General features: G+C 42.2%; 1 protein-coding gene and 1 long non-coding RNA gene across 4 annotated transcripts in view; one reads left to right on the top strand and one right to left on the bottom strand.

The window, feature by feature from the left end:
* LOC138748361 (adenylyl cyclase-associated protein 2-like) overlaps window positions 1–12,600 on the bottom strand; it is a 224,855-nt gene that overhangs the window by 82,602 nt on the left and 129,653 nt on the right. The window lies entirely within an intron of this gene.
* LOC138748383 (uncharacterized) overlaps window positions 12,180–12,600 on the top strand; it is a 30,434-nt gene continuing 30,013 nt past the window's right edge. Inside the window, exon 1 of the long non-coding RNA XR_011347984.1 lies at window positions 12,180–12,349. This is a non-coding gene — a long non-coding RNA (uncharacterized lncRNA). The remainder of the gene's footprint in view (window positions 12,350–12,600) is intronic.

The raw sequence follows: 12,600 nt of genomic DNA on the forward strand, positions 1-12,600 counted from the left end.
TCTAATGGGCAGGTGGCTGTGGCCTAGATGAGATGCCACTATCGGGGCATTTAGGAGTTTGGATGACAGGAGGCCAAGAAGCTCAGATGGGCGGGTGACCGGGATGTCAGGAGCTGGGATGGGCAGGTGGCCAGAGTATTGGGAGCACAGATGGGCAAGTGGTTGGGGCGTCAGGTGCTTCGGATGGGCGGGTGGCCTGAATCACATTTACACTCCACTAATCCCACTGCCCACAACACAGCCTTGCACGTTGCACTCACACGATTGCAAGTCATGCCCACTAACACTACACAACCAACTACTTTCGTGAGCCATACATTCACGTTGAAGAGCTAGCTGCACATGGCTTGCGAGCCTCAGTTTGGCCACCCCGCTTTAGAGAATTGGATTGGAAATCAATCCACAGAACGATAAGAGCAGCTGAGAGGATCACTGGGGTCTCCCCCACAGCCCCCTTGAGGATAAAAAGAAATTGACTCTGTATCTCAGAATTGTCTGAAGAGGGCACGCAAAATCGTTGAGGCCCCCCTATCACCCATCATCTTTCAGGTACTCCCGGCAGGAAGAGATTCAGGAGTATCAAAGCCAGAATCACTAGGTTGAGGAACAGCTTCTTCCCATGGGCATGCTGAATGACCCCCAAAAGAACTATTCACACTAACTATTCAAGACATTACTATTTAATAAAGAATATTTATTTATTTTTACTTATGCATATTTCTCCTGCATATGTGTAGTTTGTCTGTATGTGTATTATGCTTGGTTGTGTGTGTGCGTGTTTTGCACCAAGGACCAGAGGACGCTATTCTGTCATGTTGTACTCGTGCAATCAAATGATGATAATCTTGAACTTGAAATTGTTACAAGTTTCTCTTTCTAAAAGTAATGATTCACACAGAACAATCGTGCTGTGAGGCAAAAGTCATGATCCTGATTAACATTTCATCCAAACGACAGTACTTCCTATAATATAGCACTCCACCCCCCCCCCCCCAATGCATTGTGATGCTTGCATGAATTCTGTGGCAAAGAGTAGGACTCAAATCCACAATCAGATGCAAGTGCTCTCCTTGAACCACAGATAGCTTTGTTCACTCCTTTCATCAATAATTAGCCAATCATCCTTTGTATAAAACTACATTTCCACTCTACTAATTCTATATTCAGTGCCTGTCAATGCTGTGCCTTGTTCTACTGATATAGAAAACTGGGATAATTTCCCCATGAGCTGAGAGATCAACTTCTAGCGTCTAACCAACATTCACTGCCAACGAATTGTACTGTTTTCCTACAATGCTGGTGGGTAGGTGTGTCAGGGATTTGTCCCAGAGATGATGAAAGAATGCTACTTTAATTCTAAATCAGGATGGTCTATTCCTCAGAGGGTAACTTGCAATGACACTCATTCCTTGTGCCAATTGGCTTTTCCCTTCCCAACAGAAGAGGCTGGGAAGTGATCCCACTCTTTTACCTTGACCACGGAGTTTGTTACTTCTGAGGATTTTCGAATCTCTATCTGATTTCAAAGTTCAGATTTAGTGCAGAGTAGATACATACATTCACGTACAACCCTGAGATGCTTTTTATTTTTGATTTATAAATAAATTGAAGATTAAAAATGAACAGATTCTGTTCAAACCATTGAAAATATGGCTTTAGTAGCAGTCAGTCACTAGATGCCAGCTCTTGCCTTTATTTTGCTGCAGTTGCCCATCTCCACAAAGTCTAGAAATTTGTGGTCACGGATGTCAAGTGAATCATTTGAGTTTAAACACGGAACCCAAATTAACTGAGAAAGAATAGTGGCTTTCTCTGAGATGACCGTCCCCAAACTAAGTTAGTCCGTATTCAAATTATATTTGAATAAAGGTCAAAGTCAGCTACAAACATCATTAGTTATTTAAAAATTAAATCCGATCAGGAGTTGCTTTGGTGCCAGGATTCATTGCTGGTGAAAACCAACATCAATGTTACAATGAGATTATAAGACTGTCTGACAAATAGAAGTCTTGACTCTGCGAGATCATAACTAATTATTTAGACACGTCCCCAACTGAATTTCCTCTCCCCCATTCATTTAATGAACCAGTGATTGTCCCCCTCTACTCCCAACAGCCAACTGTGCTTAACATTCATTACCTCATCAGATTTGAAATCCTTGCAAAGACCAATTCATTAAAATACATCTGGTGACCATGGTGATTAGAGCAGATTCATGCACCCACACACCACATAAATTAACGAACATAACTTTTTCACTTTAAAATCTGGAACTCTCCCAGTTGCATCTGACAAAACCTTCTGCTCCGAATGTCTTCTGGTATGGAGGCAGTGCTTTGAGGATAAAAATAAACCTGTCTCTGTATCTCTGTTGACTGCTCTGCCTTATTCCACAGAGCTAAATGTTAATGTGCTTGCCCTACTTTTGGGCTGGAATCCCAGAAGGGAGCTTGAGAAAATGCCCAAAATACTTGTTGAGAGCAGGGGCATTGTGGTGGAGGGTGAAGGACAGAGTTGGACTTGTGATAATTTTTTGTTTGGAAACAGTTCCCCCCTCCCTCAAAATACCATTGTGAAAAGATGTCACGGGGTGAACTCTGCAGCTGGCTCTGACAGAGATTGATGACGCCACTTGCAGCTTTCAGAATGACTTGGTGCAACTGAAATAACTGCAATGTTCCAATTACACAGCTCACAGCATCTGTTGTATTCACCAGAAATGTCTAGAATCACCCGAGAGAGGCTCACGTCTTCCAATACAGAGGATTTATAATGAGGATCTATCCTCAAGGACCCCACCACCCCGGCCATGCCCTCTTCAGACCGCTACCATCGGGGAGGAGCTACAGGAGCCTGAAGATGAACACCCAGCACTAGGACAGCTTCTTCCCCTTTGCCATCGGATTTGTGCGTGGAAGGTCATGTTTGACCAATCTTGTTCAATTTTTGGAAGAGGTGACTAGGACTAGGCGAAGGGAAAGCAGTGGATGTTGTCTATATGGACTTCAGTAAGGCCTTCGACAAGGTTCCGCATGGAAGGTTCAGTCATTAGGTATTAATTTTGAGATAGTCAAATGGATTCAACAGTGGCTGGAAGGGAGATGCCAGAGAGTCATAGTGGATAAATGCTTGTCAGTCTGGAAGCCAGTGTCAAGCGGTGTGCCTCAGGGATCTGTATTGGGTCTTTTGCTGTTTGTCATATACATTAATGATCTGGATAATGGAATAGTAAATTGGATTAGTAAATGTGGAGAAGATACTAAAATAGGTGGAATTGTGGATAATGAAGAAGATTTTCAAAGATTGCAGGTGGATTTGGACTGCCTAGAAGAGTGGGATGCAAGATGGCAGATGGAGTTTAATCCGGAAAAGTATGAAGTGCTTCATTTTGGAAGGAATAATCAAAACAAGACATACCTAGTAAATGGGAGGGCATTGAGGAAGGCAGTGGAGCAGAAAGATCTAGGAATAATGGTGCATTGTTCCCTGACGGTAGAATCTCATATAGATAGGGTGGCGAAGAAGGCTTTTGGTATGCTGGCCTTTATAAATCAAAGCATAGATTACAGGAGTTGGGAGGTGACGTTGAGACTGTTCAAGGCATTAGTGAGGTCATATTTGGAATATTGTGTGCAGTTCTGGTCACCGAATTATAAGAAGGATTTCAACAAGGTAGATAGAGTGGTTTCAGAATCTAGATTAAAAAGAAAGATTGAGCAAATTAGGTCTTTATTCTTTGGTGCGTAGAAGGTTGAGAGGGGATTTAATTATAAGGGGGATAGATAGAGTTGATGTGGATAGGCTTTTTCCCTTGAGGGTAGGAGAGATTGAAACAAGAGGTCATGAGTTAAGAGTTAAGGGGCAAAAGTTTAGAAGTAACATGAGGGGGAACTTCTTTACTCAGAGAGTGGTGGCTGTGTGGAATGAGCTTTCGGGAGAAGAAGTGGAGGCAGGGTCCATTTTGTCATTTAAGGAAAGATTTTATAGGTACTTAGTTCAGTGCAGACTAGAAGGGCCTATTTCTGTGCTGTAATATACAGAGCCGTTGTCATACCCACACTCCTGTTCGGCTCCGAATCATGGGTCCTCTACCGGCACCACCTACGGCTCCTAGAACGCTTCCACCAGCGTTGTCTCCGCTCCATCCTCAACATCCATTGGAGCGCTTACATCCCTAACGTCGAAGTACTCGAGAAGGCAGAGGTCGACAGCATCGAGTCCACGCTGCTGAAGATCCAGCTGCGCTGGATGGGTCACGTCTCCAGAATGGAGGACCATCGCCTTCCCAAGATCGTGTTATATGGCGAGCTCTCCACTGGCCACCGTGACAGAGGTGCACCAAAGAAAAGGTACAAGGACTGCCTAAAGAAATCTCTTGGTGCCTGCCACATTGACCACCGCCAGTGGGCTGATATCGCCTCAAACCGTGCATCTTGGCGCCTCACAGTTTGGCGGGCAGCAACCTCCTTTGAAGAAGACCGCAGAGCCTACCTCACTGACAAAAGGCAAAGGAGGAAAAACCCAACACCCAACCCCAACCCACCAATTTTCCCCTGCAACCGCTGCAATCGTGTCTGCCTGTCCCGCATCGGACTTGTCAGCCACAAACGAGCCTGCAGCTGACGTGGACTTTTTACCCCCTCCATAAATCTTCGTCCGCGAAGCCAAGCCAAAGAAGAAAGAAGAATTGTTATATGGTTATATTTCTGAATGGACAATGAACCACAGACATGACCTCATCTTTCCCTTCCTTTACGTTATTTTGAAATGTAATTTACAGTAATATTTGCACCTTTAATGCTGCCACAAAACAACAAATTTTGTAACACGTTCATGACAAAATATTCTGATTCTGCTTAAGACACCAGACTGTTTCAATACAAAAAAGCTTTTCAACAAAGAGCCACTGCAAATTGCTATTTACCACAACACCAGTTAACAATGCAAATTCTGGAATGAATTTACCTTCTACTTATTCTTAAAGAGATACTCAAATTTAGGGAATAAAATTAGCATAAAATGGTTGGAAAGGAAAGAAAGGTCTGCTCCTTTAGCACAGAATCTCCAATTTAATGCTGCAGTGGAGAGCCTTTGTTGGGCATCTTCCTGTAAATCAATCACCAGCATCAGGAGATGCCCCAGAAAGCCGGAGTGATCTACATCTTCAGAATTTAAGGCACTTTTTTGCTGCAATGCTTTAAAAATAAAACTCAATAATCTTTGGAAATTGAGGTGAATATAAACAATGTGGTTTATTTGTTATCAAGATATAAACAATGGTGCAACTCTACATCCCAGGTTTCCTCTGTGGTGAGTCAGTACCTCCAGTACTGATCGCTTCCTCATCAATAAGGAATTCTACCAATGTTTACAGAACTGTAGTATGCCCATACCCAATTAGTGTAAGAGGAAATCACAGATAACACTAATTCCTTTGTGTAATGAAGGTCTCAAGGGAAAGAGATGCTGAAGAAATGGGCATGGTTAGTGTGAGTGGGGTGGCTAGCATGATGCCATTACAGTGCCAGCGACCTGGGTTCGAATCCAGCATTGTCTGTAAGGAGTCTGTACATTCTCCCCATGTCTGTATGGGTTTTTCCCAGGTGCTCCGGTTTCCACCCATCCTTCAAAATGTACAAGGGTTGCAGGTTAATTGGAGTATGAGGGTGGCATGGGCTCGTGGGTCAGTTCCTGGGCTGCATGTTTAAATTTTGAAAAATAAACTTTGGTAATATACTGTCAAATAAGACACTTTCAATGCACCCATGGAAGCAGAGGTAAATAATGAATTAGCGCTGGAGGCAAACTAAGAAAATCACTTCTTCCTCACTGGTGCTGAGCTTCCGGAATGCTGCTGCCCCCAATCACACTACTTGGACACTCTGGATACTTGTGAATAACTAGGAGGCATTAAGAAGTCAGGACCGGAGTCCTCTGGTAATCTAACAATCCAGATTCTTTGCCACAACTTTCAGTCTTACTAAGCTTCTTGTAAAATGGGATCAAATGGTGAGGAGCGTAGCAATGGTGAAACTATTGAAAGTCAGATGAAAGAAATGTGGCCTCATTTAGGCTTGGTACTAAGGATAGCCAAACAATGCAGGATGCATGAGGTTATCAAAAGACATAAAAGCAGAAATAGGCCATTCAACCCATCGAGTCTCCCCCACCATTTAATCATGAGCTCATCCATTCTCCCACTCAGCTCCACTGCCCGGCCTTCTCCTCATAACCTTTGATGCCCTGGCTAATCAACAACCTATCAATCTCTGCCTTAAATACGCCCAATGGCCTAGCCTCCAAAACTGCCTGTGGCAACGTTCCACAGATTTACCACGCTCTGGCTAAAGAAATTCCTAAAAAAAAACATCTCTGTTCTAAGTGGACGTCCTTGAATCCTGAAGTTGGGCCTTCTTATCCAATACTCTCCCACCATGGGGAAAAGGCTTTCTACAGCTACTCTGTCCAAACCTTTCAATATTCATTATGTTTCAATGAGATTCCACCCCCCCCCCCCATTCCAATGAGTACAGGCCAAGAGCTGTCAAATATTCCTCATACGATAACCCTTTCACTCCTAGAATCATCCTTGTGAACATACTCTGAACCCTCTTCCTACGTCAGCACATCCCTTCTTAAATGAGGAGCACAAGATTGCTCTCAATACTCCAAGTGAGGTCCCACCAGGGCGACATCACATCCCTACTCTTGCATTCTATTTCTCTTGAAATAAATGCCAGCATTGAATTGGCCACCTTCACCCCTGACTCAACCTGCAAGGCTATCCTGGATGTGGACTCCCAGATCCCTTCACATCTGGGTATTTTCTCCTCATGCCCTTTTATTTCTTCTACCAAAGTTCATGATTATGCTTTCCAACATTGTATTTCATTTGCCACTTCCCCTAATCTGTCCAAGTCCTTCTGTTGCCCCCCCCCACCTCCATTTCCTCATCACAACTTGCTCCTCCACCTACCTTGGCCCCGCCCATCTGCAAACTTGGCCACAAAGCCTTTCATTCCATGATCTAGATCATTAATACACAACATAAAAAGAAGTGACCCCAAGACCAACCCCTGTGGAACACCACTAGCAACTGGCAGTCAACCAGAATATGATCCCTGTATTCCATCGCTCTGCTTCCTGCCAATCAGCTAATGCTGAACCCACATTAGTATGTCACCAGTAATAAATCCCATGGTCTGAACACACAGGTTACTCTCAAGCTATGGCTTAATAGATATATGGAACAGTATAGAATATAGGAACAGGCCTTTCAGCCCACAATACCTATAACCATATAACCATTTACGGAGCGGAAACAGGCCATGTTGGCCTTTCGCGTCCGCACCGGTTCACTGATTTTGTGCGCCCTCTTCAGGCATTGCCGATTTTAAATGTAGTGTATCTTTGAGAATTTTAACATCTATCCATAGGTACTCTGTACTTTGGATGTGAAATCTCATATTAAAATCTTCAAAAACATTGGCTGTGTGGGAGAAGTCAGTGAGTGATGGGTGCAGGAAACTTGAGTTATTGTTTAATTTATTAATCAGTTTTGGGATCTGGATATCAGTGGAAAGGCCAGTATTTATTAGACATCTGGAACTGACACAGAGAAGGTGGGGGCCAGTCACCTGCCTGAAATGATGAGATATTTTTGAGACATACAGCATGGTAACAGGTCTTTTCACACTCAATTGGCTAACAGCACCCGTCGGCTTTGAAGGGTGCAAGTAAACCAGAGCAGAATGGAATTCAAACCTGGGTCACTGGCACTAACCATGTCCCCTACACTAACTGTATGCTGAATGTGATGCTAAATAAAACAATCTCCTCTGCCTGCACATGATCTATTCCCTGCATAGTGACGTGTTGATCTTTTCTTTGGCTTGGCTTCGCGGACGAAGATTTATGGAGGGGGTAAAAAGTCCACGTCAGCTGCAGGCTCGTTTGTGGCTGACAAGTCCGATGCGGGACAGGCAGACACGGTTGCAGGGGAAAATTGGTTGGTTGGGGTTGGGTGTTGGGTTTTTCCTCCTTTGCCTTTTGTCAGTGAGGTGGGCTCTGCGGTCTTCTTCAAAGGAGGTTGCTGCCCGCCAAACTGTGAGGCGCCAAGATGCACGGTTTGAGGCGTTATCAGCCAGAAGCCTATTAAACATTACAATGGTATCTGCTTCCACCACTAACCCAGGCACCTACCACTCTGTAAAAAAAAACTAGCCCTGTAAGTTTCTTTTAAAGTTTTCACCTCCAATGCATGTCTTCCAATATTTGGTATTTTTAACCAAAGAAAAGTATTTTGACTGTCTCACCTATCTACGGTGTTCATAATTTTATAAACTAGTATCAGGACTTCCCTCAGCTTCTGATGCTCCAGAGAAAAATAAAATCCACCTGTTTACCCTCTCGTTAAGATTCACACCCTCTAATTCAGTCAACATCCTGATAAGTCTCTGCTGACCCTTTCTCCAGAGCCTTCCAGGTGTGGGCGACCAGAACTACAGACAATGCTGAAGTGTGGCCTAGCTGAAGCTTTATATCCCAAGCCTAAGATCCAAAAGATCTTTCCTCCCGTGGACACTGTGAGACCTGCTGAGTTCTTCCAGCATTTCTGTGTTTTTATTACAATCACAGTGTTCGCAGACTTCCATGTTTTACTTTTATCACTGCAACCTGATTTTCTGAGTCTTAGAGCAATGCATTATTTTACTTCTGTAAAGTACAACAAAAGTGACTCCATTTTTAAACACTCTACCACTGGTAAACCACAAAAATGGACTTGTAGATCCTTACACTATTATTATGCCTCTTGTCCTTTGCGCCACTGCTGCTCAAATGTTAAATATTTCCAACACTGGAGCGCGCTGCATATTCCCACTCACCAAACATAACCAGTTGTAAAGCAATTCCTCCTCACAACTTAAAGATGGAGGAAATCTAAAATCCAATTCCTTAGTAAGTGGTCATCTCCTGTGGGTGAATAAGGCTTGTGACCTGGACAGGTTTCCTTACACTTACACCATCCAAAAAGGGACGAGGGAAGTAGTTAGTTTGGGTGTAATTAGGCGGCACAGGTTTAAATGGTCAGAATTGGTTTTTATCTCGTGCTGTAAATAAAAATTTAGAATTTTTTTTAGAAAAATTAAGTAGTCAAGGAGACATTTGTCACATAGATCAGCTGCATAGAGAGGGGAAAAAAGCACAAGAATTGGTTTCAGTCTTGTACTTTGTGAAGAACTGACGTTGCCAAGCTTTCACCTCCCGAGCTGACCAGAAGAGAACAACTCTCTCAGCTTTGATACTGCAATCCCAACAATCTGAGTTCACCCCAGCTGAAATTCTGTTTTGGAGTTCAGAGTACATGCTGCTTGTTTTCCTTTCAGTTTTATTCTGGCACTTTCTCATAGAACACAGTTGCTTGTGGAAGAATGGAATATATCGTACGCAATCAACAGCGATGGAAACCAAGTTATTCTGGGCTTTGCCGAACCTTCTGTGACTGCAGTGAATTACAGCTTTCCACTGGTGGTGTCAGCTGTTGCTTTATATGGAGATGTTCTATATATAAATACTTGATGGTTGGAGGAGGGAGAGGAAACAATCACATGACTAATGTAACTTGCAACTGGAGCCAGTACACTCAGCAGGAGCTGGACTGTGAAGATAAACAAACTTCATTACAGAAAATCTTTTACTTTGAATCGGTGGTTGAAGGGATTTGCTCTTTGTTATAGGGTGACATAATGAGAAAAGTCTCTGCAGGGCTTGCATATTAGTATTGAAGTGTGTAGTGCATTTAAAACAGTAGTGTTTGCCTTGATTAGCCAGGGCATCAAAGGTTATGGTGAGAAAACCAGGCAGTGCGGCTGAGTGGAAAAATGGATCAGCTCATGATTAAATGGTGGGGCAGACCTGATGGGCTGAACAGCCTATTTCTGCTCCTATGTCTTATTTACACCAACATCCTTTTGGCATTACATGTTCTCCAAATGATCCACACTTTGCTGGCAATCACTGTTAGTGCATTGGTTCTCTTTTGGATTTTGGTTGACGATTAGTCAAATGGGAAATTTGCTGCATTTAAATGAAGGCATCATTTTTAAATGCTGTGTCATTGTGCATCTGGAATCAAGACTGCATGCTCAAGGTTAATAAATGAGGGAGTATTTCTTTTGCCTTCCTCTCCTGAGCTCTTTCAATTTTCTTCCTCTTGTTATATTTACTGTACAAGCCCTTGCAATTATTAGGCACAGAATTGTTTTTTGCAGTGAGCAGAACTTAACCTTTTTATTTTCTGCATTGCTGTTTGTTTGCATTGCCTTCCTGTTTACATTTCTCTCTGTACAAGTACAGTATCTTTTCAATAAGAACTTTTTTTTAATGCAGTTCTGATAAGTAGAAATTCTGCTTGGCCTGCAGGGAAAGGAATCTCAGGGTTGTATCTGATATTATGTATGTACTCTGACAACCTTCAATTTATTTATAAATCAAACCAAAAAATAATCTCAGAGCTGTGGGTGATGTCCTGTTGGATTCTGACAATAAATCTGACAATAGTCTTCAATTTATTTATAAATAAAAAAATCTCAGGGTTGTATGTGAAGCCATGTATGTACTCTGACAATAAATCTGAACTTTGAATTTTGGGAAGATAATTAAACCTGTTGCCAGGTCACAAACACAGATACAATTTTGGATTTTTTTCCCTTCATTACTCTTAGCAGTATTTTTAATCTTGTTCCTTGCTGTCAAGTTATATGCGTTTCATAGCATTGGTTTTGCCATTATAGAGTACATCAGTCCAAAGTCCATCTTTTGTGGGTAATAAAAATATAAGATGGTTTATTGGCAGTCATCTATGGTAGGAGTCTGACAGCATGACAGCAAAGTTACATTGACAACAATTCCATCCTTCTGTAGTTACTTACCAAGATGAAAAAGTTTGATCCCATGTTTCAATTTGAGTCAAATGAAGAGTGATGTGTTCAATCGCTGGTTGAAAAGAGTTTACTTAAACTTTCACAACTGCCTTGTCTCATGGTTCAAATTCTCCTGCTAAGCTCCAAATTTATCCAAAAGCAGCCTCCGTTCAGAGGTTCATGTTGTATTCCCCATCACCAAACTTGTCCATACATTTTGGAATTAAAGAAGAAAATCTGCAGGCACTGCGGTCAAGTGCAATACACAATTATGCTGGAGAAACACGACACTGATGAAGGGCTCAGGCCTGCAACATTGGTTAGCCTTTAATTCCTATGGATGCTGTGTGACGTGCACCTTTGAATATTCCATTCAACATGGAACTCCCTGTTTAAAGGAAGTATCCTCACTGCACACACCACTGGGGCTCCAGAAGGCAGTCATTGCCACTTTCGCAGTTAGGGATGGGAAATAAATTCACAACCTGTCAACCTCACCCACATTCCAACAACAGCATTTAAAACAAAGCACCCCAAATCTTCATTAGAATCACATTCTTCAATCATTGTTCCCTGGCCTCTGGAATTTTCCATCCTGAATATTTTTGGATCCCAACCAATTCAAGATGTTCTTTTACCTAAAATGTTTTATACAATTAACAGTTCCTGTAGTTACCAGAATCAGGTTTATTGTCATGAGCAAAAATTGCGACAAATTACAGTACATTTCCATAAATACTCTATTTAAAAATAAATAATCAGTCTAAAAGAAGGGAAATAGTGAGGTAGTATTTGTGGTCATTGTCCATTCAGAAATCTGATGGTGGGGGTGGGGAGAGAAGCTGTTTTTGTACTATTGGGTATTTGCCTTCAGGCTCCTGTACCTGATGGTAGCAGTGAGAAGAGAACATGGCCTGGGTGGATGCAGATACATTACATTGTTCAGAGGGCGTGAAAAAAACATAGTAGGTGAGGTGAAAGGATTATAGGAATCTGGGGCACTTGTCAAGACTAGAACATGATTAAATAAAAGCTGAAAATACTGGAAACAATCAACTGGGTCCGGCAGCATCTGTGGAAAGGGGAATAGTTAATGTTTCAGTCAAAGATCCTTTGTCAGTATTGGGAAAGAGGCCGCTCGATCATCTTTTCAATGTTGAAGGATCTTGGACTTGAAACATGCTCGGTTTACTTCTCTCAACATACATTCCCTGAATTGCTGAATGTTTCCACCATTTCCTTTTGTATTTCAGATTTCCAGCATCTGCAGCTTCTGATTTTCAAGAACAATACAAATACAATTTTCATTCCAGCAACAATTAATCTGAACACGTTCTCATCCGTTTGTGTCGCCCATCAGGTTCCAATGAGCGTCATATTCTCACATGGAATACTTCAAGTTCCTACAGAAAACTACCTAGACCCAGGTAAGCAAGTTAACCTCATGCTCCAGAAGCTTGTACTTTAACATGGAATTTATTTGTCCAATGAATATTTGCATATTGTTGTCATGTTATACTATATGCAATAAAACCCCTGTTATCTGGAATTCAAGCAAATGGCAGTCTCAAACAACTGGGTTGGGGGGGCGGGGGGTGGGGGGAGAAGGGAAAAGAAAAAAAAATAAATCATGGAAAATAAATAGATCAAAAATATGTAAGTTTAAAATTGGCGCCCC

This window comes from Narcine bancroftii, chromosome 1 (genome assembly GCF_036971445.1).
Source record: "Narcine bancroftii isolate sNarBan1 chromosome 1, sNarBan1.hap1, whole genome shotgun sequence".
NCBI classification, from domain to species: Eukaryota; Metazoa; Chordata; class Chondrichthyes; order Torpediniformes; family Narcinidae; genus Narcine; species Narcine bancroftii.